Raw genomic sequence first — 25,098 nt, forward strand, 5'->3', positions numbered from 1 at the left:
TTGTTTTTTTTAGTTAGAAGAGAGATTAAAAGGAAATAGCAACATCTCTCTCTAGGCTTTCCTTATTATTCATAAGCATTTCCGTGGAACATAATAACCTGAAGAAAAGCAAGTGATTTTTATGTAAGTTTATTTGAAATAAACCTAGTCTATATTAATTAGTGTGCACATCAATCATGTGGGGGGTCTTGTGGAAATGAAGATTTTGACTCAGAAAGTCTGGGTGGCCCCAAGATGCTGAATTTCAACCAGAATCCCATCTGGTCAGCAAACCACACTTGAATAGGAAGGATCTCAACTTTTCCCTGCTCTTAATCCCTTATACTTTTATTTTTCAGTGTTCTAGTATCACCAGACTGGAGAAACCAACCCATTGGAACTTAAAACATACTTGGTAAGTAGAAGAAACAAGTAAGAATTGTTTTCCCCTCTGGAAATCTTTTCTAGATTTGCAAGTCACTTTCCATCCTTGGTCTGAGAAAGCCTAGCATTTTGATTGTTGTCTGGTATGTTCTTTACCGTGATGACTAAGAATCTAACTACATTCTAAATTGTGACTATTTCCCCAAATATTCCCAGCTGCTTTCAAGATGAACTCTATAACATCACTAGAAAAAGACTCCTTGGCCTTTTTGGGAAGCCTACAGTACAATCCCAAATAGCTTTTTTTTCATCATGTGATGTTCAGAAGACCACAGAATTTTAGGGTAACTTTTCAAATTAGCATTAATCATACATGGTTTTCTTATAAAAAACACTTCTTTCAAAATGACCCACATCTTGAAAAGAAAAAGCACATATTAGTTTAGACAAGATTTTGGGATAGGAGAGAACTTATCTCAGAAACCTCATTTGGGAATGATGAATTTTAATATTCTCTGCCTCAATAACAATAGTTGCTTAGTATATGCTATCAAACTAGTTGCAGACTAAAGGGGAGGACCAATCTAAATAATAAGCTTTAGTACTAAGTGTATTTACAAGCACCAGGACATGTGTATAGAAAGTTGAAGTCAAAATCAGTTCACCAAAAAAAAGATATGTTTTATACAATTACTATGTTGGAATACTCAGAATGTCATTTTTTTTTTGACACAAATATGACTTTTGAAAGCCTTGCTACTCCAAAAAATATGTTAATTTTAAAAGACATCTGATTACCTAATTATTTAAATGTCTAAGTTGAGATTTACAAAAAATATATTTAGCTAACTAGTATTTACTCAGCTAAAAACATGACAACAAGATATCCTTCCTGCTACTAAGCTTTTATTCATCCTTTTCCAAGCTTTCTTCATTTTCAGCCCCTTCTACATTTTAATATTTTACTTTATGCATACAAAAGATTATATGTAAATATGAATAATTTATGAAGCATATTTTCAAAGGAATGCCTGTGAACCCATCCCCTCCTTAAGAATGAGAAAAATACCAATACCTTTTTATTCTTTATTTATTCATGTCCTGTTTCTTGCCCAGTGATGACCTCTATGCTGAATTTTTCATTAATCACTCTTTAAAAAATTAACTTTTCTGTGTAGCCATGTGAATTGAAATATTATTTAGTTCCTTTTTTTGAACTTTATAAAAATGATTTCATAATGTATATATCTAGTCTTTTTCTACTTGGTACGGTTTCTAAGATAATACATATTATTGTCTGGTGATAGGTCATTCTTTTCATTGCTGTGTAATATGAACTTTGAGAATGTATCAAAATTTGTCTAGTCTTTTTTTAAAATATGGAACGCTTCACAAATTTGTGTGTCATCCTTGCACAGGGTCCATGCTAATCTTCTCTGTATCGTTCCAATTTTAGTATGTGTGCTGCTGAAGCAAGCACAAAATTTGTCTACTCTTTTGTAAGTGGACATTTGGTTTCCCTGGGTTTTTTTTTTATGTTATTGTGAAACATGCTTCCCTGAACATTCTAGTACTCCTGATGCACAAAGAGATTTTTGAGGTTGTATGTATATTGTGTATATCTTGGAATGGAATAGCAAATGATTAACTTTTCAAGAGTATCAAGTTATTTGCTGGGGTACAATTTTATCTTCCCATTAGCACTGTATACACATTCCCATCGATCCACATGTTGGTTTTGTTAGTCGTCTTAATTTTTGTTAAAAATAGATATAATATTGTTATCTTAATTTGAAGCTACTTGACTATTGCTAGAGTTGATCACTTTTTATATGTTTATCGACCATTTGTGTTTCCCCCTCTGTAAAATGTTTGTTCATTCTTTTGCTCATTTTTCTTTTGGGTTATTCTTCTTAATATATTTCAGTTTTCATTTGAGGACTTTCTTACTTACTGATTTTTTCCCCTAGGTACTTTCTAAACAGAGAATACATCTAATCTTATATTAGGTAAGGGTTCTCTTGGTAAAGGCAGAGTAGCTCAGATCAGATCAACATTCCAGTGATAACAATTATATACATACCCACACAATATACATATAACTTTATACACACATACAGGTACATACACACACGTGTGTGTGTGTGAGTATATATTTTTTTCCAACTCTCTCAAGCTGCTGGAGGACAGAAAAAGGTAGGCAGAAACTGAAGAAGCATTGGTACTTGGAAACAGAGAATAGTGTTTGGTGAACTTCCCATATTTAATGCTTGTCACCTGAAGGCAGCTCGAGTCTGCACTGTATTCAGGGTTACTGTAGCAACTGGAGAGTGAGGGTGAAAATCCCAGAAAGGAGAGAGACACAGGAGAGCCCACATTCTGCATGTTGGCTCTGTCCAATATCTGGTTGACCTCTGAGGTATGCATGTGTGGTAGGGAACAGCCATCTAAGATTGAAAGGATTGAACAGAGAGTTCAGCTGCTGACCACTGCAGGGCAAACAGAATTTGGAGTTTAAGTTGCCAAGGTATCTTCCTGCTAAAACAAGCAAAACATCACATCAGTATGCTCCAGAAATGTAACATATTCTCTACAAGACTCCTGTTGCAAAATGAAATGACTAAATACATGAGGAAAACAGGGAAGTGATACCCATACTGAAGAGCAAAGGTCACCAATAGAGAATTACTCGGAGAAATTGGAATTAGCAGATCAGATTTTAAAGCAGCTGTTACAACTATATAAAAATGTAAAGAAAAATATGATCACAATAAGTCAGTAGTGAAAATTTCAACAGAGAAATAGAAACTCAAAAAAAGAACCAAATGGGAAATATAGAACTAAAAAAGACAATATCTGAAAGGAAAAAGAAACCCTACTGGATGGGTTTAAGAGCAAACTGAAGATGGCGGAAAGAACCAATGAACTTGAAGATAGATAATAGCAATTCTTCAATCTAAATAACAAAGAGGAAAAATATTTAAAATAAAAATGAATGAAGATGAACTGTCACTTGTAGGACAATATCAGGTCTAACATGAATATGAGTGGAGTCTGAAAAGAGATCTAGAGAAAACAATGCAGAAAAAAGATTTGAGGAAATTCCCAAATTTGATTAAAGATATATTTGGTATTGTTACCAAATCTTGTCAGTTCTATTGCCAGAAATCTCTGTGAATCGAGCCTCTCTTTTCCACCCTCCTACTGGCTTTCATTTGCAACAGCTTTCTGTCTTGTCACCTAGAGACTTGCTTCTCCCAATTGTAGTGTATCATCCACATTGTCTATCTAAAATTAATATTTTTCAAAATCAAAGCTGATAATGACATTGTAAATAAGATAAAAGGTCCTTAGCATGACCTTTACACTATGATCCAATCTTCACCTCCTGCCTCAGATCCCTCATACATCCGCCTTACAGGCTTCTATTACACTGAGCTTCTCACTATTCCCTCACAAGACAAATCCTTTCATACCTACATGCCATCTCACAGTGGTCCCTGAGTGTCCTTACCTTTCTTTCACTTTTCTGGGAGACTTCTATTATGTCTTCAGTGAAGTCTTCTTCAATGATGCAGTGGTCTGTCCTCTGTGTTTCTATGGCATGTGATAAGCATCACTAACAGTGATGTTAGATCACAGACCTTGGGAAAACGAGACTGTACTATATGCTTCTCTAGTGTGGGGACTCTTCCTCTTTGTATCTGATGTACAAGGAGGCTCGTGGCTGACATAAAGTATGTGCCCAGTAAGTGCACGTTGAATAAATAGAATATCTGGTAGAAGTTGTATTATAAATATCAGCATGTATTAGACTGGACCATAGAAAACTTCTGATATTTGACAATTTCTGAGTATAAAAATAGCAATTTCCTGTAGGTCAACACACACACACACACACACACACACGTGCACACAAGCTTATATCTGTTAACAAATTAAGGCAGTTGGAGTTGTATAGTCTACTTCTGTCTATTAACATTAATCAGGAAATTACTTCAAATTGTACCAAGGTGTCATTTGACCCAACCCACTACCTTTGGACGTGTGGCATATTCTTGTGTTACAGAAGACACTCAGAGAAATTATTTGCCCAGGGATTACAGAGCTATTAAGTGGTAGAGTGTGCTGATAAATGTGAAAGTAAGAGTTTAAAAGTACATATCTAGAAATTTCATTAACATATAAAATTTTTAAGTAAGTACCTGCTATCTATTCAGTGACAATAAGTGACCCATACCTACTTCTTTTCTAATTCAGTTTTTCTCAAAATATTTTTATGAAAAATCTTAAACATACAGGGAAGTTAAAAGAATTGTACAGTGAAAGCACAAATAGTCACTAGTTTTAATGAATAAAGCTATGAAAAATTAGTATGTCCATGTTGGCTGTAGACCCCTGAACTAGAAGACATGGTAATCTATTTTAAGGGGAGGAATAGCAAGTACAGGTAAAATAAAATACAAAACTAAAAATAAAATCATGCTAATTCTTAACAGTATTCAAATGACGGGCTATAGTAGAGTGGATTAATTTGTGATATTTCTTTTTTTATCAGCATATACATTTTCTTTTTTTAATTTTATTTTTTATTTTTTTAAATTTACATCCAAATTAGTTAGCATATAGTGCAGCAATGATTTCAGGAGTAGATTCCTTAGTGCCCCTTACCCATTTAGCCCATCCCCCCTCCCATAACCCCTCCAGTAACCCTTAGTTTGTTCTCCATATTTATGAGTCTCTTCTGTTTTGTCCCCCTCCCTGTTTTGATATTATTTTTGTTTCCCTTCCCTTATGTTCATCTGTTTTGTCTCTTAAAGTCCTCATATGAGTGAAGTCATATGATTTTTGTCTTTCTCTGACTAATTTCACTTAGCATAATACCCTCCAGTTCCATCCACATAGTTGCAAATGGCAAGATTTCATTCTTTTTGATTGCCGACTAATACTCCATTGTATGTATATACCACATCTTCTTTATCCATTCATCCATCGATGGACATTTGGTCTCTTTCCATACTTTGGCTATTGTTGACAGTGCTGCTATAAACATGGGGGTGCATGTGTCCCTTCGAAACAGCACATCTGAATCCCTTGGATAAATGCCTAACTGTGAAATTGCTGTGTCGTAGGGTAGTTCTATTTTTAGTTGCTTGAGGAACCTCCATACTGTTTTCCAGAGTGGCCGCACCAGCTTGCATTCCCACCAACAATGCTAAAGAGATCCTCTTTCTCTGCATCCTTGCCAACATCTGTTGTTGCCTAAGTTGTTCATGTTAGCCATTCTGACAGGTGTGAGGTGATATCTCATTGTGGTTTTGATTTGTATTTCCTTGATGATGAGTGATGTTGAGCATTTTTTCATGTGTCGGTTGGCCATCTGGATGTCTTCTTTGGAGAAGTGTCTTTTCATGTCTTTTGCCCATTTCTTCACTGGATTATTTGTTTTTTGGGTGTTGAATTTGATAAGTTCTTTATAGATTTTGGATACTAACCCTTTATCTGATATGTTGTTTGCAAATATCTTCTCTCATTCTCTCGGTTACCTTTTAGTTTTGCTGATTGTTTCCTTTGCTGTGCATAAGCTTTTTATTTTGATAAGGTCTCAGTAGTTCATTTTTGCTTTTGTTTCCCTTGCCTTTGGAGACATGTTGAGTAAGAAGTTGCTGTGGCCAAGATCAAAGAGGTTTCTGCCTGCTTTCTCCTGGAGGATTTTGATGGCTTCCTGTCTTACATTTAGGTCTTTCATCCACTTTGAGTTTCTTTTTGTGTATGGTGTAAGAAAGTGGTCCAGGTTCATTCTTTTGCATGTCGCTGTCCAGTTTTCCCAGCACCACTTGCTGAAGAGACTGTCTTTATTCCATTGGATATTCTTTCCTGCTTTGTCAAAGATTAGGTGGCCATGTGTTTGTGTGTCCATTTGTGGGTTCTCTATTCTGTTCCATTGATCTGAGTGTCTGTTCTCGTGCTAGTACCATACTGTCTTGATGATTACAGCTTTGTAGTATAGCTTGAAGTCTGGGATTGTGATGCCTCCTGCTTTGGTTTTCTTTTTCAAGATTGCTTTGGCTATTTGGGTCTTTTCTGGTTTCTAATTTGTGATATTTCTAATTAGTGTATCAATTGAGAACTTTCTGTAAACTCACATGAATATAGATTTTATCACCTTAAAAAAAATTAAATGTTTATTTATTTTTGAGAGAGGGAGAGACAGAGTGCAAGCTGGGGAGGAGCAGAGAGAGAGAGAGGGAGACACAGAATCCGAATCAGGCTCCAGGCTCCAAGCTGTCTGCACAGAGCCTGACGTGGGGCTCGAACTCACGAACCGTGAGATCATGACCTGAGCTGAAGTTGGACGCTCAAACGACTGAGCCACCCAGGTGCCCCAGAGTTTATCACTTTTTTAAAAAAAGTTTGGATTTGAATTCAAAATATGAGCAAGTTTTTGTTCTAAATTGGTGCTGGACATTGGACTTCGTGCCATAATTTTATATGAGATAAAGATGAAGTCAACTCTTTGACTGTCTTTAAAGTCAACAATTTCCCAGCTCAGTAGTCCTGTATCATCCATGTAATGACAAAGTCCATAATTGTAGAATGACTTATTGGGGCTTCTTTTCCATTTCCCTGTGAAGGTAGCCCTTTTGGCCTATAATCATTACCCAAATATTTGTTTAACTTCTAATGAGAACCATACTGGGAACATAGAAACAAGTGAAATAGGTAGAGACCCAATATTTATGATAGTTAGCACTTAGTAAGGTAAGAAGCCTTGAAACAAATAACTTTTACAAGTTACTAAACAAAGGATTTATTACAGTTGTGATAAATCCCATCAGCTGTCATTAGTAATCAGTGGAAATATAAGCACATCCTAAGGATAGAGTTAAAATCTATTCCTGTAATACTCTCACCCATATGTTGAATCTCTAACATGTTAAGATTTTGATTCTGAGCTGGCAATTAAAAACCAATAGTAAAATTTCACTGGCTTTTTTTAGTTTAGAGAAAAATGTAGAGTTTTTGTTGTTCTTCTTAAGATTTTGTATTGAATGAAAGCATAAAGTAGAAATCAGCAACATTTCTATTTATGTGCAGGTCAGTACTGGTCCTAACAGTCCCTTCTGGTGCATTTCTTTTGGCTAGTTCAGAACAAATAGCTTAACAACATCCACTCTTGCAGGTAAGCATTAATATCATGCGTTCTCCAGAGCCCTCCCACCTGTGTACTTGCATAAGCTTTTGAGAACTTTCCAGCTGAGTCTGAGCAATGAGAAATGGCCAGGGGGTGTACCTCCTGGTCGGGGGTGAGGGGGAGGAGGATTGAGGTAAACAGAGCTATAAAACAGGATGGGCTTGCCCTGAATTTCATCACTTAAGGTGAATTTCACTTCTAATTATAGCTTTCCTCCTTTTTGAGGCTTGACTCTTGGACAGTTTATCATGGGGAGGTCAGAAGTGTTGGGAGGTTCAGGCTGATTTTTTTTCCAGGCAGTTGTGGAGTTTTGTGTCCCCACCTCCTGGAATCCTGAATGCTCATGGCTCTGTAAATCCTCAGTTAAGATATTAGGTCACTAGATCAGAGACAGCCATTATTCTCTTCAGGAATCAATAAGCCAACTATTATGGGTTGAATTGTGTTCCCCAAAAAGATATGTTGAAGTCCCAATCTCTGGAACCTGTGAATATGACTATATTTGGTAATAGAGCCTTTACAGGTATAATCAAGTTAAGATGGAGTCATAGTAGATTAGTGTGGGCCGTAATCTAATGGCTGGTATCTATATAGGAAGAGGGGCATTTGTACACACACACACACACACACACACACACACACACACACACAGTAGAGAAGGCCATGTAAAGGCAGAGGCAAAGATTGGAGTGACGTATCATAAGCCAAAGAACACCAAGGATTGCCAGCAATCGGCAGAAGTTAGAAGTGCTTAGGAAGGATTATTTCCCCAAAGCCTTCAAAAGAGTGTGGTACAGCCAATACTTTAATTTTGGAATTCTAGCCTCCAGAACTTTGAGAGAATAAACTTCTGTTGTGTTAACTCACCTAGTTTGTTACAGCAGTCCTAGGAAACTAGTACACCAAGCAGTAGAAAAAGATTCATCCGGCTTGATCTCATGAATGCTGAGATCGTGACCTGAGCCGGAATCAAGAGTTGGATGCTCAATCAACTGAGCCTCCCAGGCACCCCAAATCATCTGACTCTTAAGATGAAGACAGGAGACCTTTCTGTTTCCTCATCCCTCCAGATCTAAGCAGGAGCTCTCTGCCAGTGTCTAGAGCAGGTAGCATTTTAATCTTCTGCTACAATGCTTCCTGTGCAGATGCTCCCGAAGAAATCAGGCATTTCTCGTGGGACCTGAGCAGGCAGGCTCCAAAGGTTTCGTCCAGCCTGTTCTGAGTGTATCCAAAGGTCTCCTGAGGCTTATTCTCTTCCAGGAGTTACAGTGTCCAAGTTGTCACTCAGCCTCCTCCCATTTGAGGCCTACCACACACTATGACACAGTGCCTGACCTCAGAGAGCCTCCTATGTACCTCCAGCTCCTCTAGCTTGTCCTCTGCAGCCAGACCATTATCTCCTAGAATGTAAATTACTGACCAGGAAGGAAAAAAGTATTTTGGAGTAATGTAGTGTTGCACTTTTACACACACGCACGCACACACATGCATGTATGTAGACACGTATACGTATATTTTACTCCCTGTTCAAATACTTTTACTCACTCCCTGTTCCTTGGTGAATAAAATCTAAAATGAACTCTTAGCCTGGCATTTAAGATTAGTCACTACATTGCCTGACAACTCCCTTTATGTAATCTGTAATCTAGCTGAGCTCTCATACTGAACCACCTCCCATCTTTCAAAACCCAGATCAAATACTAACTCCCATGAGAAGATAATCTTTCCTCATTTCCACAGCCTATTTTGAGTGACCATAATGCGTTGTTTTTACCATTCTGATCACGTTACTCATTGTATTGTATGTTTTTGTACATTTGTCTGGCCCCTTTTGCCTGGCAGGAAGAAAGCTTGTTGCTCTTAAAAGTGAAATTAATAGTACAATACATTGTGAAAAGCGAAAGCACAGCAATTTTGAAATGTTTTCATATGTAGGAGGGTCTTCACTGGTGCTGTCATTGCTGCAGTAGCTAGCACTTCCTGAGGGCTTATTCTGTGCCAAGCAGTGAGCTAAGCATGCTACATAAGTTATTTTAGGTTTTTTCCACGAACGCATGCCAATTTCCTTGTTTATTTTTGTGTCCAGTGTAGCTCATGGCATGGTTGTAGATACTCAATAAGTATTTGCTGAAAGGTGCAACTAGGAGGAAAATGCATGTAGAACATGAGACTTCTGAGCCCTTTCTCTTGATCTCGAGTGATGTATCATCTTTATGAAAATTATGGCTGAGTTGATCCATTTGGGAAACTACCGTAACGTAAATCTCTATCATGGAGTATATTCTAAACTAAAGGGGATTATGAATGATGCTGTGATAATGAAGAAAAATTCTGAATCACAATCCTAAAGTGTTCCCTATTATATATATCTGTGTGGGACACAGATGTAAAATAAATGCTGGATTATTTTAAACCATGGTCCTTATGATACATGCAGAAAAACATAATGAAGGCCATATTCAATATGCAGAGTGTGAACTGTTTTATATGTTTAGTCCTACCATTTCATGTATGACTTTCTGCAGAACTAACATATGCAATTCTAAACTACAGCTATGAACTTTTCCTGTAATAACTGAAATTATATGTGTAAACATTCGTATCGAGAACTAAGCATGTGTACTTTTTAATAGCCTTTTTTTTCTATTACGTCCCAGCATCATGAACATGGACACTGGTGACTGTATAGAGCTTAACCCAACTCACTAGAGACCCTAAAAACCAAGCTGCCTTGTGGGCTTGGCATTAAATTCAGACAACTTTGAAAAGCAGTTCCAATCTTTTTTTTTTTTTTTTCTTACTTTGTATTTCTTTCCGTAAGAAAGCTGGGTCTGACCTATTTTTAGGATTTGGCCCATGGAATTGAACTTGGTGGTTTTCATTTCACTGTTGTTGTTTTTATTCTTTTAGGTAAAAAAATACATAAATAAAAAATAAAGCATAGGAGTCCTGGCTGTCATGACTAGAAAAGCACTGAAGCTTTCTTCCTTTAGTTATACACTTAAAGGCATGGCAGTGTAGACACATGCTTTATGTTTCCTGGAAACTGCGGGTTTTTAGTTCCCCTAAATCCTTCTAACATTTCTCTTTAAATAACTCAGTGACTTCTAATGGCCCTTAAAAGAATGACATCATCAAAACACCTAAAATTAATCTACCTGAATATTAGTTCCCATTTTGTTTGTGGGTATATTTTACCATCATGGCTTCTATTTTTTTCCACTGGTATTATTCTCTATCCTATCCTTTGTCCATCTCATAAAGCCCTCTCTCTTTAGCCGAAGAAGATGGACATAAACTCCTTTATCACTCCAAGATCTTAGTGCAAACTGGAGGGAAATCAATGAACTTGGAAATTGTTCCATCAGAACAAGATGGCCCTCTTCCCCTTTCCAGACTCTCCTGATTGATCCTCTTGTGAATTCTTGTTAGAGTGGGTGTTAGTGGAAATAAATAAAACACAATTTGTTATCAAGTGCTTCTATTACTCAAGTTACTGAATGTTAGATGTGTAGCCATCAGGTTGTTTTCAAGTCCTGCAAGGCTTGAATGTTCCTGTATGTTCCATTGCCTTAGGCAGATAGACAATTTCAGTGCCGGAAATCAGGGTTACAAATATAAGGAAAACATGATAGGCAATTAAAATGTTTAATCATCTAAAGTCTAGAAATTAGGGCGATTGACCATCTCAGTAGATGGAAGGAGTACAAACTGAGTGCCCCAAAATTGCTACCATCACTTTTGTTCCAGAGTTTGTTTTAGAGTTTTGTAGCACCCACTGAACTTTTCCCCTATCTTAACACATCTTTTTCGTATTTGAGAGTCTGGCCAGGATTGGAAACAGAGGTGTGAAAGAATTACAAGAGTGGCTGTTTTTGCACTACTTTTGGCTAGAAGTGAAATAAGCAGGAAATTCTAAAATGTCTTGAGAAAATTTGTCCTTTAGAAAACTTTAGCTTGATTGGTTTTTTTTTTTTAAATATGAGAATTAGACATTTGGGTTAATATGCAAATAACAATGGTGCTTACATAGGTAGCCACAGTAATCATAACTAATTTAATGTCTATACGATACTTTCTAGGGTTTTCAGTATTCTTTCGAATGCTTTTTCCTCCTCTGGCGGCTACCCACACCTTATCAGGCACAAGAATTTGGTGGTGTTACTTCCATTTTACGAATGAGAAAACTAAAACACAATGTTCATAGCAAAGTTTATTTTATTGCTTTGCCTAGGCAGTACCTTTTACCTTGTAGGCGCTCATAAATACTTTTAAATTTCTCAGTCAAGGTTAAGTGCTTAGGTGTGTTACCAGTACCCACTAGGAATACAAATGCAACTCCTCACTTTATTAGTAATCTGAAAAAATATATATTAAATGTGTATATGCATGTTGCTGTGCTCAGTCTGTGCTCTCTAGAATCAAGATATTCAACAAATTGTTCAGCTATTTCTGAATTTATAAGATAATTTAATGTTGATTTGAAAGTATAGAAACAATTAGACAAATCCCAATTCCTTAAGAAAAGATTACTTTATGATTAATATGAAGAAGGATTTGGATTCCAACATTTATAGGAGTGTTGTAGATGCCTATGAGATGTAGCAAGTAAGAGTAAACAAAAATGAATACATTTTTATTTAGAGTTTAACCAGATAAGACTCATTAGCCTAAAACCTGACTTATCTCTCCCACATGTTCAATGTGATGAAGTTTCAAAGATATTAGTACAAGTACTTGCGGTAATACTATGCTTAAATCAATTTGACAGTGCTATCAAAATATTTGAAGATCATTCTTTACGAATTTTGCATATGCCATGTATCCTTCACTTATTCACTTATTCGTAAAGCATATTTATCTGAAATCCACATGCAAATGCAGGAGTTTGTATGGATGTTTAATCTGTATTGTAATAAGCATGAATGTGCTTCAGAGCATCTGATGATTGTTGTTACACTTGTTGGAAAGTAGAATATGGAGAGTAGAACATACAAGCATAGAGGATGTAGAAAGTATAGGTATAAAGAAAGTAGATATTTAACTACAGAGAATGTAGTTCAAGGACACATAACTTAAGAAGTGATGTTTCTACTCTTCAGCTATCGCAATATACAAAGGTTATATTACATATATATACTTTCTTTATAAGGAAGTTGTTAAGTTCAATATAGTAAGCCTAGAGAGAGAGAGGTATGATCACAATATTCAGTTTTCATGATCTATATGTGAAAATTTTCAGAGAAATAGATTTCGACTTCATAGAAGAAAGAATCTTCCAATGAAAATAGTTGTTGGCAGCTTGATTGGGCTGCTCCAGGAGGCAGTAAATTTTCTTTCAATGGAAATGATCAGATAGGTGTTGTAGTGGGAATTCTAGCATTAGGTTTGACTGGATTATTTTGAAAGCCTCCATGATTCAGAATCTTACATTTGGAAACTTCAAACATTGTCTACTTCTACTCCTTTACTTTTCAGAGGAGAAAACTGAGCCCCAAGGTAAGAAATAGCTAATATATTTTAGGGGGTTTGTGTAAGAGGAGTCTATCCTTTTGACTTTATTTAGAAACTAGTAAAATGTAACTGTATTCTCCATGAACTGTCTGCCTATGTACTGTTGGGAAAACTGGACACCTACTGAATATAAGAAGTCTTTCATCTCAGGGTAATAATCTGACAGATACAGCTCACAAAGAACAAGTTTTGTTCATGAATAATTGACAGTAATAATTTAAAAATTTTTTAATGTTTATTTATTTTTGAAGGAGACAGAGACAGAGCTGAGCAAGGGAGGGGCAGGGAGAGAGGGAGACACGGAATCTGAAGCTGGCTCCAGGCCCTGAGCTGTCAGCACAGAGCCTGACCCGGGGCTCAAACTCACAAGCTGTGAGATCATGACTAAGCCAAAGTCGGACGCTCAACCGACTGAGGCACCCAGGTGCCCCAACAGTAATAATTTTAAATTTCAATTTATTTTTTAAAATTCATGGACTTCTTTAGCCATTGGGGTGGGTCTCATGGACTTTATCGTGCAAGGATCTTCTAGAAAGAGTAAGAGAAGGGTCAGGATTACTTTGCAGATGAATACCAGGAGTTCTAAATTCACTTCCCTTTGTTATCAGTTATTCCCTTTATTATCAGTTATATGAGGCAAGATAAGCAAGATAAGATAAGCAAGATATCAGTTCCTAACTGCAGGGACAGCCATTCTAGTCCACAAAGACTAAGTATTCCCAGGATGACTGATAATTAGCCATTGCTCTGAACCTTCTGAATGCCATACCCCGCCATCTTCCCACTACCTTGGATGGTCTCTCCCTGCACAGACACACATGCTTCCCAAAATTGCAGCAGCTAAAAGGTTAACATGTTCTCTTACTTAGTTGATTGGAAGCCAACAATTAATTTCTAGCTAAAATGATGTGCTCTTTGTTCAACAAACTTATTTCAGGCCACCAAAGGCAACCTCTGGAATCTCTTCCTTCATTGAGTCAGGTTATTTTGTAATGACCATAAAATAGAGGGAAAATAATTTCACCTCTGCCATACAGTTTAGGGAAATTATGAAAGCCTTTGTTAGGTCTTTAAAGTATGTCACTGCATTTAAAAGTGTTCTCAGAGCATTCATTAGATTAGTTCATAATTAGGTTATTTGGATCATGGAGGAGGTTTTTTTTTTTTTAATGTTTTATTTATTTTTGAGAGAGAGAGAGACAGACAGAATACTAGCAGGGGAGGGGCAGAGAGAGAGAGAGAGAGAGAGAGAGAGAGATACAGAATTTGAAGCCGGTTCCAGGCTCTGAGCTGTCAGCACAGAACCTGACACGGGGCTTGAACTTGTGAACCTTGAGATCATGACCTGAGTCAAAGTCAGACGCTCAGCCAACTGAGCCGCCCAGGTGCCCCAGGAGTTCTTTGTTTTTAATTTTCTGGCTGGTTGAAAGGATTAGATGAAATGAAATTAAATAATTTTTTTTCTTTTAGAACCTTGGATCTTACATATATGAGGCACAGAAATAATAAAACAGCTACCATTTCTGGAGTGCTTACTGTGCACCAAGCATTGCTGTGTCCTTTACATATATCATCTCATATGATTTAGTTCTAATAACCCTATGATACATATCCTTTATCATTCCCATTTTACAGCTGAGGAGATTAGAGGTTCAGAGCAGTGAAATGACTTCTATAAACATCAGCAACTCCTAAGCTGTAGAACTACAGATGTAAACCTTGATCTATGTAGTGCTGTCGGAAGGTGTAAGGAATCAGAGGCTGAGTTCCCTTTCTGTCTTCCAAGAACACCTAAACCTGGGTTCCTTCACAGGACTGTTCCCAGGATCCTCAGCCTGTAAACTCAGCCTTGGTCTAAGCCTTGGTCTCACTTCAGCAGTCATCGAGCTAGGTAATAATCTGTCTAGAAACTTTAAGGCTGGAGTGTTTAGGAGCCACAGAACTGGATGATACCTGTATTGATGTGGGGAGGGGGGAACTTCCACAACTCAGAATTTCTCTCTGGTTAATTCCTTCATTTGTTAGTAGCTGGTCCTCCATCGTCTTCATTATCCCTTCAGTTTTCACTCCTTCATCATCCCATTTCTGTCTCACCTACCTTCGCCTACATCCTACATCCAAGATCTCTCTTGATCACCATAGGTATATATGTGACAATATTAAAAACACCATTCGAATTATGGAGGGATTGGAGGCTCCATATATTCTCCTTTTCTTCCTTCACAGGATTATCTCAGTGCTTTGGACATAATAGACACTCAAAAAAATATGTGTGGATGGATTTATTTTACAGTTTTAAGAGGAAATATGACATCGTGTAGTAGTGATATTCAGAGAAGTCTTTGGAAGATTTTTTTTGTTCAATGAAGACAGATTCAGAAATGCTTATTAGATTTATTACCTATACTTCTTAGATGCATTAGGAGTAAAAGGGGGCAGTTAAGCTTATACTTTATTTAAAGAATGAACAAAAGCTTTTATTCACTAAACAACTGCATTCCAAGTCATTTCAACTTCTGTTTAAGAACTTGTTCCTTGGTTCTGGGAAGCCTTAGTTTACTTCTGTCATGCTGTGGTAGTCATTGAGTAAAACAGATGAAAGGCAGCTTTTCTTGATGCTGTGCAATATATATATTTTACATGTACTCTTTCCAGATATATGGAGGCTATCAAAGGATATGCTGTTGATAGGACTATGTGCCAGTTACCCCCTGGAGGACGCCATTTCTGGTAGTATTTTACCTGAGATAAGTAACAATGATTATTGTAATAAACTCCCAAATCTCAATTGCTAAACATGTGATGTAGAGTGGATCAGCGAGCAGCCTATTTTGTGGTCATTCAGTAATCCAGCATTCATCCATCATCTTAGGACCTCTGAGTCTTTTAATGGCTTCTCTACATCCAGCCAGAAAATGAGGTAAGAGGGGATCACATTAATGCTTCAGCCTGAACTGTAGTATAGAATCACGAAAGGGGATCCAGTCATGCAGCCGTGGCCCTAAGTAGCAGGGGAATGAGCATGGTAATGCCATCTAGCTGTGTGCTCAGGAAGGAGAAGAATTTGGGTCAATGTAGAGCAGTAGTGGCCACGAGGTGGTCTGTGAATCTCCAGCCAAAGTCTGTTGTTTCCATAGCAGTGAGCTCGAATGGCGCTTTACTTGCAATGTTGGGCCTTCAGAAGCAGAAAAAGAGAAGTGGCTTATTAAATAATACTTTGCTTATTAAATAATGGTTTTCTCTACTTTCTTCCACCTTTGTTTTAAATGAGTTTTCCTTCAAATTTTGAAAAGCGAATCAAACAAGTCTAGAGGTGTAATAAACTCTCACCAAGGAAACATGCCATATGGTAAGAAGTTCACAGAATGTAAGAATGCTAATACCAAAAATCAGATAAAACTCAAGTTATACACATTGAAAATTAAGAAAATGGCACTGTTATTGAGTTTGTTTATATAGTATCTCATAGACTTAATTTTAAAGAAGGTAGGGAGCTTATTGTTGCTTTCTTTTATAAAGACTTTTTTTTTAAATAGACTGTTAAAAAAAAAGATGCTCTAAGCAGCCTACCAAATGGAAGAAGATATTTGCAAAGCATATCTATGATAAGGAATTAATATTCAAAATATATAAAGAACTCATACAACTCAAGAGCAAAAAACCTAAAAACCAAAACCAAACAATCAATCAGAAAGGGGTAGAAAAGAAATAACAAGTATTGGCAAAGATGTAGAGAAAAGGGAACCCTTGTGCACTGTTGGTGAAATATAAATTGGTACAGCCAATTTTGAGGAGATTCCTCAAAAAATTAAAAATAGAATTACCATTTTATGTAGCAATTCTACTTCTGGATATTTATCAGAAGGAAATGAAAACAGACATGTGGATACCATGTTCATTGCAGCATTATTTGTAATAGCCAAGAAAAACATGGTAGGAACCTTAATGTCTACCAATGGATGAGTAGATAAAAATGTGGGTTACCATACAGCCAAATAAAAGGATGAAATCTTACCATTTGTGACAACATGGGTGGACCTCGAGGTCATTATACTAAGTCAAATAAGTCAGACAGAGAAAGACAAATACCATGTGATCTCACTTATATGTGGAATCTGAAGAATAAACAAATTGAAACAAAACAAAACCCAAACTCATAGATACAGAGAACAGATTGGTAATTGCCAGAGTTGGGGGATGGTGGGAAGGTGAAATAGGTAAAAGTGGTCAAAAGGTACAATCTTCCTGTTATAAATAAGTCCTGGGGATGTAATATACAGCATGATGACGATAGTGACTAGTACTGTATTGTGTATTTTAAAGTTGCTAAAAGAGTAAATCTTTAAAGTTCTCATCACAAGAAAAAACATTTGTGACTGTGTATAGTGATGGATTTTGACTAGATTTATTGCAGTGATCATTTTGCAGTTTGTATAAATATCTAAACATGTTGTATAACTGAAACTAATATAATGTCATATGTCAATTTTATCTCAAGAGGGAAAAAAAAAGCAAAGAAGGAAAGAAATGATGCTTTGCTTTACTCTATAGGCAGATCTATGAGGGTTTTAGTAACAATGGTCCTTATCCCAGCAAGCGTCTGAAACAAGTCTGGTAATGAAAAGTACTTGGTGTGTTTTCTGGAATGAAAATGATTTCAGAGATAATCCAAATGGGAAATTTTGACTGTAGAGAAACCATGATGCAGTTAGAGGACTAAAACAGTACTGTACCTAGCAACTAGCTCATTTCCTGGCAGTTACTAAGCTGACCACATTTATTCATTCAATTCACTTGTTAAACACCGTGTCCCAGGCACTGTTTCTAGTGCTGGAGATGCAGCCATGAACAAAGTGGGCAAATATCCCTGTCTTCATGGAACTTAATGTTGAATATAAGCTATAAAAAATGTTATGTGATGATAAATGTTGTAGGGAAAGGCTGAGAAGAGGAGATAGGAGGACAAGGAGGGTAGAACCTTTAACTATGAGATTCAGGGAAGGTCTCACTGAGTGAAGACTTGAAGGAAATAAGGTAGTAAGCTATCCTTCTATCTTAGATAAGAAGAGTATTCCTGGCAATGGGTAACAGCAAGTGCAAAGGTCCTGAGAGGAGAGTGAACCTGGCTTATTCTAGGAACAGTAAGTAGGCTACTGTGGCTGGAACAGAGCCAGGGAAGGGTAATGTCGTAGGAGATGAGGTCAGAGAGAAAACTTGGCTGTTGAAGGTGGCATGATGGGGAAGCTCTTGGAGGTCACAATAAGGATTTTCCTTATGTCCACATTTAGTGACATAGGGGCCAATTCAAGATTTTGAGCAGAGGAGTGACATGACCCAACATGTTTGAAAAGATCATTCTGTCAGGTATATTGAGAATATAGAGTGAGGGAATGAGGGTGGAAGTAGGAAGACCAGTTAGGTGTTTGTTGCAATAAGCCAAATGAAAGTGATACTGGTGTGGACCAGGAAAGTAGCAGCAAAGATAGTAAATGCTGGTCAGATTCTGTATATATTTAGAAACTAGAGCCACTGGGGCTTTCTGATGGATTCAACGTGGGGTAGGGGGCAGTAAAGGAAAGAGAGGAGTCCAGGAAGACTCTAGGATTTATTAGCCTGGCCTGTGGGTGGATGGAGTAGCCATTTACTGAGATGGGAGAGACTAGGGGTAGAGTGGGAAGGAGCTCGGTTTATACCAGTTACATTTGTGATACCTGTTAGATATCCCACTGAAGGTGTCAAGTGTGCAACTGGATATTTAAGTCTGGAGTTCCAAGGACAGGTCAGGAGATTTCAATCTGGGAGAGCTTAGCAAATAGAAGATATTAAAGCCATGTATCTGGGTGAGATTACATAGAGAGTAAGTAAACACAGAGTGGAGCACCAAGGACTGACTGGCTTCTGGAGGAGTTGCTTTTTGGGGGAGGTGATGGAACCAGGAAAGGAGACTGAGAAGAAGTGACAGTAGGCAAGACGGAAACCAGAAGAGTAGCCCTGACTTAGATGTCAAGTAAGAAGAGTGTTTCTAGAGGAAAGCAGTGACCGAGTATGTTAAATGTTGAAAACTGACTAATTAAATTAGGATCAAGGAATGACTATTAGATTTAGCAGTGTGGAGGTTCTCAATGCCCTTGACTAAAGCAACTTCTTGAAGTGGTGTGGGGGAGGGGTGCTCTTTGAACTGAGATGGAGAGAAAATGGGTCTCGAAGTGTGGACTGGAGGCAGTAAAAATAGATGACACTTGGTAGAGTTTTGGCACAGAGGGAAGAGAAATAAGGTAGTACCTAGAGAGGAAAGGGGTGTTAAGAAAAGGCTTTGAGAGATGAGAGGACTAGCATGTTTGTTTTTGCACTTGATCTTAGCCAAAAGGCTGAGAAGCAATAGCATGTTTATTTTTCAATAATAGTGAGTAGAATGGGGGAAAATGGGCCATGAAGAAGCGAGAAGGGAGGTTTGGCCAGGAGGGTTTGGGAGCTGGGCACAAATGGAAGGGTTGGCATCATCCAGGGTCATAGACAGCCCACAGACTGATGGCAGAGAATATAGGAGGAATCGAGGTTTAGGAAGAAAAACGGAGAAGGTGTGAAAGAGCTCTTTAAGAGAGAGATTAGGAGAATGTACATATTAACAAAATATGATGGCTTGATTCCATTGTGGTCCAAAGATTGTTGGAGTCAGAAATCTTGGAAGAGTAAGATGAAAATAAAGTGTGGTGAATAAAAGTCTTATAAATGAATGACAATTAGTCTGTTTCCAACTGAGTTGTGAGGCAAAAGGGTATTGAGCATTTCCCTGAGATTTAAAAGTATCTTGAGACATTTTTGGGAACTGTAGGCTTGTGCATTTAGTAGAGCCATGCATGCTTATCCGGGAAGGCCAGATTAACATTGACATAGACTTCCGCACAGTATGTGGCAAGACTAAATGAATGATCTTGGCCAGTAGATTTTGCAGTTAAAATAGGAGCCAGTGAAGGGAGTGGGACGAGTTGGATAAAATACAGCCCCCAGGGAGGGCTGGAGCAAGAGCCCTGTGCATTATGCCTTCCAGACCCTAAACGGGAAGTCGGGCTTCAATAGCTTTGACTTACAAAATTAATACCCTCCAAAGAAAATTCACCTGTTGCCAAATCTAATGCCAGGCTTTGGATGCTCACGGTTCCTTCAAGTCTCTTGTTTGTTTTCATTTCTTTCTCTTTCCTTGTTCTTTTTCTTCTCCTTCTCGCCAGAGTTTTCCGACCTCTTAGGCGTGAATGCTAAAGGGCTTGCAATCTATCTTTTTGATGAATTGGGTAATTGGAAGGCCATAATGAGAGCGGAGGCATGGTTAACACTTGGGTATAAAATGCATTTCTCCTGGCTGTGGATTTCCCTAAATTTTTTGTGTACATATAAACACACTGTTTGTGTCTTGCAATTTGGCCACTTATTTTGAAATCCAACTCTTCAGAACATTCCTTTTTAGTTAGGTAAGGCTGACAAACAACAGTTCTGTCAGAAGTAGTTCTGCTGACCTAGGTGCCAAGGACTTCTTATTTTTGTTCCATATACCTTCATTTTTAGAATCAGATACCTGAAAGCTGCTACACTTGATCTATCACACAGTCAGATGTCAGTATTTAGCAAATGCTTTTGCCACTAATGGTTTTCACACTTGCGTTGTTTCGCAAAGTCTGCTTTTAAACCTTGTGAGTTAAAGTTTCCATTCAGTATCACCAACAGAGGAAAGAAGCATACACATAGTTTTCTTATAAAGAGGGTAGAAAAATATTCGCTACCATACACCAGTTTGGGTGCTGAATGGTGTTAAGACGAAAAGGATTTAAAGATCACTCTTGGGGCGCCTGGGTGGCTTGGTCGGTTAAGCGTCCGACTTCGGCTCAGGTCATGATCTCACGGTCTGTGAGTTTGAGCCCCGCGTCGGGCTCTGTGCTGACAGCTCAGAGCCTGGAGCCTGTTTCAGATTCTGTGTCTCCCTCTCTCTCTGCCCCTCCCCTGTTCATGCTCTGTCTCTCTCTGTCTCAAAAATAAATAAACGTTAAAAAAAAAAAAAAGATCACTCTTAAAATTTGGCTGAAGAAAATGTGAAGGGATTTTGATATAGGAGTGTTGAGATATATTCCACTTAATTTTTATTAGATAGATTTTAAGATGAGCTATTTTCTTTTTTTTTGTCACATTGCTTTGAGTTTTGACTGAGCTCAAGAATGGAAAAATAAAGACTTTATTATTGCTTTTAATGGAGAATGACTTTTTCTGAGCATGAATATTATATATGTTCCTTGTAACACATTATATAAATAGAGAAATATATAAACTACAAAGTACAAGTCCTTCCCACAATCCTACCTCCCAGAGATAACCAAATTCATCAGTTTAATTTGTGTCCTTCTACATAGGTATGTATATTTTTATCTTAGTTCTTGAAACAAAATGAGCTCTAATATAATTCACGTTAGCCTCAGCATTTATTTTGTTAGCAAATTATGGACCTATTTCCATATATATTTTCCTGATTTATTTTATGAATAAGCTAATATTTATTTATTTCATTTTTGGGGATTATTTACATTTCTGATTTTTACTATTACAAGGAATGCTGCTGTTCACACCTTTGTACAATGGGATAACATCACCTTTCTACTGGTTTACTGGCATTAATACATACATATACCCATACATTCAAGGTATCTAAAGGAATACAAGCCACATAAGTGCTTCAGAAAGTTATTATTTATTATTCTATTTTATTTGTTAGTAGTGAGTATGTCCATATGACAGACTTTTAGAAATGAAGTTATTCAGTTGATAAATATTAACAAATTGCCCTTGTAAAGGTTCTACGAAGGCATATGCCCATAATCAAGTGAATAAAGGATATTTGTTTCCCCCTTCAGTAGAAGCATAACATACCTATACAAAAATACATGTAATTGTATTGACTCAATCCAAGTGAATTCATTTGTGTAACCAACATCCAGATCAAGACAGAAGCCATCCTTGAGTCCTTACCCAGCCATTGTTTGCTCTTCGTACTCTGAAGGTAAACACCATCCAGCCTCTATCACTCTATCACTCTATCACTACTAGGGTTCTCCACTTATATCTAGCTTCTTCCACCTGATTATGTTTATATCAGATTACCGTCTGTGTTGTGGCAGAGGTCAGTATTTCATTCATCTCTTCGGTATGCTATTCTAGAAATATATCGTATATTACCCAGCGTATTATTGATGGACATTTTATGTGTTTGTTACAGATAACACTATTTTGATTCTTTCATGTGCCTTTGATGTGTGTGTGTGTGTATGAGTATATATACATATATACTCATCTATACATATACATGTATACATATATAGATATATATACTGATACACACATATGTATGCACGCATATCTTTAATTTGTATACTGCATGTGTATATATACGATATATACATAATATGTATACACACACATTTATGTTGGACATTCACCTCAGAGTAGAATTGCTAGTTCATAGGGTAGGTGTGCATTTAGCTCTCCAAGTTTTCCAACCTGGGCCAATTTATCACAATGACAGCAGTGTAAGCTACCACCAGTTGTACACCCTGGCCTATTCTTGGTATTATTTATTTTTAAAATTTTAATCATCCTGATGGGTGGTAATGGTATACGGTTGTGGTTTCAATTGTACTTTCTCAATAACTAATAACAGTAGCATCTTGTCATATGATTATCAGTCATTTGGAGGTCTTCTTTTATGAAGTACCTTTTCAGGTCATTTGGTCCATTAAAAAAATGGCTTGTCTTTTTCTTATTTATTTTAATAGGAGTTTTTTTCCTGGGTGTGTGTCCTTGATGTATATGATAACCCATATTCGATATTTTATATCTAATTTTATCTAGAGATATTTTTCTCTTAAGCATGTCTATAAAACAACAAGTTCTTAATTTTGATGAAGTTTGTGTTTTTAGTCTTTCCGTTTATAATTAGTGCCCATGTCTTGCTTAAGAAATCCGGGCCTATTCAAGGCCATGTAGTCATTCTCTGTTTTTGCTAGGAGATTTATTGTCTCACTGTTCTTTTTCAGATCTATAATACATTGTAAATTGATTTTATGTGGTATAATAAAGCAATCAGTACTCATATTTCCCCCGTATAGGTAGCCAATTGACTGTACCATTTATTGAAAAGCACTATGGTGACATTTTTGTTGTAAATTGGATGACTCTATAGATATCTTTTCCTGGGCTATCCTGTTTTATTGGTCGATTTATCTATCTTTTAAAAAAATTTTTTAATGTTTATTTATTTTTGAGAGAGAGAGAGACAGAGCATGAGCAGAGGAGGGCAGAGAGAGATGGAGACACAGAATCTGAACCAGGCTCCAGGCTCCGAGTTGTAGCACAAAGCCCAACACAGGGCTCGAACTCACGAACCACGAGATCATGACCTGAGCCGATGTCGGACTCTCAACCGACTGAGCTACCCAGGAGCCCCTCTATCTTTTTTGTCAAAACCACATGCTTCATAACAAGTCCTCATATCTGGTAGTGCAGGCTTTCTTGGACCTTGAGTGTGATAACTCTCCATTTCTTTAGACTTTTCAGTGGTAAAGCTAGCAGAGGTCTTGGATATATTTAATCACATTTATTCTTAGATATTCATGTTTTTTCATATTTTATATTAATTTGTTTACATTTAATATATTTTTAAATTTCAGCATTATTGAGGTATAATTGATGAATAAAATTGTAAGATACTTAAGGTGTACATTGTGGTGATTTCATATATGTATTCATTGTGAAAGAATTTCCTCCATTTAGTTAATTAACACATCCATCACCTCATAGATTTATCTTTTTTTTTTTCTTGGTGAGAGCATAGAAGTTCTACTTTCTTACCAAATACACACACACACACACACACACACACACACACACACGTAACTGTTTACTGCTAGTATCTAACAAGAATTTATTTTTTTACTATAGTCAGTAGACACGATAGCACGATATAATATCATTCCTTTGAAATTTTTGAGATTTGCCTTAAGGCTGAGAATATGGTAAATTTTGGAGGATGTCCCATTTGCAGGTGAAAAGAATATATATCTTGCAGTTGTTAGGTGGAGGATTCTGTTGACATTCCAAATTGCTAATTCGGTGTTACGATCTATGTTTTTATTGATTATTTTGTCAGTTTTTTGTCGGTTATTGAAAGAGGCATTTAAAATCTGTATCTGTTATTGTGGATTTATCTATTTCTCCTTTTATTTCTATTAAGTTTTTGCTTTATATATTTTGAACCTATGTTAACCAGATACATATATATATATATATATATATATATATATATATATATATATACCAGATATATACCAGATATATATATACCAGATAGTTTTATCATTATAAACTAAGCTATTTGAAATAACTCTTCCTTTAACATTTTTGTCTTTGTCTAATACTATACAGATATACCAGCTTTCATTGCTTAACTATTTATTTAACTATTTAATCTCTTTACTTCATCTTTTATCTGTCCTTTATTTATGACTTGTCTTTTAAACAGTATATAGCTGTTTTGACACTCTTTCCCGTTAATTAGAATATGTAGTTTATTTACATTTAAATAAAACTACTATTGGAGTTTAAATCTACTCTAACACTTTTTTTTTCCTTTTTATTGGTTAGGTCTTTGGTTTTCTCCTCTTTCATCACTTTTTTAGATTAAATATATTTAAAAAAATTTTTTATCATGTTATTTATGCCTTCTTTTATTATCCTTTTTGAAGTTACCCTAGAGCTTATTTCATATATCCTTACCTAATTAGAGCTGCTTTAACACCCTATGAAAAACATATAAGGATTTTAAAATATTTTCATTCCATTTATCATCTTCCTACTTCTCTGATTTTCTCGTTTTTTTTAATTTTTTGTTTTACATTTATTTAGTTTTGAGAGAGAGAGTGAGACAGAGTGTGAGTGGGGGAGGGGGAGAGAGAGAATGAGACACAGAATCTGAAGCAGGCACCAGACTC

General features: G+C 36.7%; 1 long non-coding RNA gene and 1 other non-coding gene across 2 annotated transcripts in view; one reads left to right on the forward strand and one right to left on the reverse strand.

The window, feature by feature from the left end:
* Positions 1-25,098, forward strand: part of LOC122238739 — a 128,713-nt gene that overhangs the window by 40,552 nt on the left and 63,063 nt on the right. The window contains exon 3 of the long non-coding RNA XR_006217869.1: positions 339-394. This is a non-coding gene — a long non-coding RNA (uncharacterized LOC122238739). The remainder of the gene's footprint in view (positions 1-338; positions 395-25,098) is intronic.
* LOC122238997 lies at positions 1,737-1,843 on the reverse strand. Its single transcript, XR_006218118.1, has one exon. It is a non-coding gene; the product is annotated as a U6 spliceosomal RNA (small nuclear RNA).

Source organism: Panthera tigris, chromosome B2, assembly GCF_018350195.1.
Source record: "Panthera tigris isolate Pti1 chromosome B2, P.tigris_Pti1_mat1.1, whole genome shotgun sequence".
Lineage (NCBI taxonomy): Eukaryota > Metazoa > Chordata > Mammalia > Carnivora > Felidae > Panthera > Panthera tigris.